This window comes from Schistocerca gregaria, unplaced genomic scaffold, assembly GCF_023897955.1.
Source record: "Schistocerca gregaria isolate iqSchGreg1 unplaced genomic scaffold, iqSchGreg1.2 ptg000696l, whole genome shotgun sequence".
In the NCBI taxonomy this organism is placed as follows: domain Eukaryota; kingdom Metazoa; phylum Arthropoda; class Insecta; order Orthoptera; family Acrididae; genus Schistocerca; species Schistocerca gregaria.
In genome coordinates this window covers 241,222-241,975 of record NW_026062075.1, presented here as the reverse complement: position 1 = coordinate 241,975, position 754 = coordinate 241,222, and positions in this window count along the sequence as shown.

The window sequence follows — 754 nt, the reverse complement described above, 5'->3', positions numbered from 1 at the left end:
ATTAAAATCCTAAAGGTAAACTTCAACTAAGTGCCAGAGTTTGAGGTGCTCATCAAAAGCAGTGATGCTCACATTATGGTAGGTACAGAAAGCTGGTTCAAATCCGAAATGGTAGATTTTTAGGGAAAATTTAGGTGTACATGGAAACTATAGCCAAATGACAAATACAGGTCGTGTATTTGTCGCAGTACAGTAACTCAAATCCACAGAGAGAAATTGAAGCTGCATGTGGGTGACTGCACAAGACTGAGTACCACAGGTGGGTATAAAAGGATCCTATCGCCCAACAGACTCCTCTACTGATGTAACCGAACACTTGAACAAAACTAATTTTCCCAGTTAATTGTTGGATGATTAAAGTCTCCACCACTGATTACAATATGATTGGGGAACTTGTTGAGAAGTGAACTGAGGTTTCGTCTAGTGGTGGGTGTGGTAGGGCGTCCTGTGAAAGTTCACTAACAATTACTGTTAACTGACAGTTAAGAACCCTAGTTATGATGGAAATATATTGGATTTAATGCAACGAACATACCTGAATTCTGAGGATACCCACATCGAAACTGGGATCAGTGACCATGGTGGGGTTCTGGCAACAGTGATTATTGAAGTACAGAGGTCAACTAGAGCAGAAAGATAAGTATGTTCTGTAAACTAGATGAAAATGGATGTTGTCATATGTGAATGAGGAACTGGCAACACAAGGCAGAAGCATGTAGAAAAAATATGGCTCAAATTTGAAAGGGTAATTGAC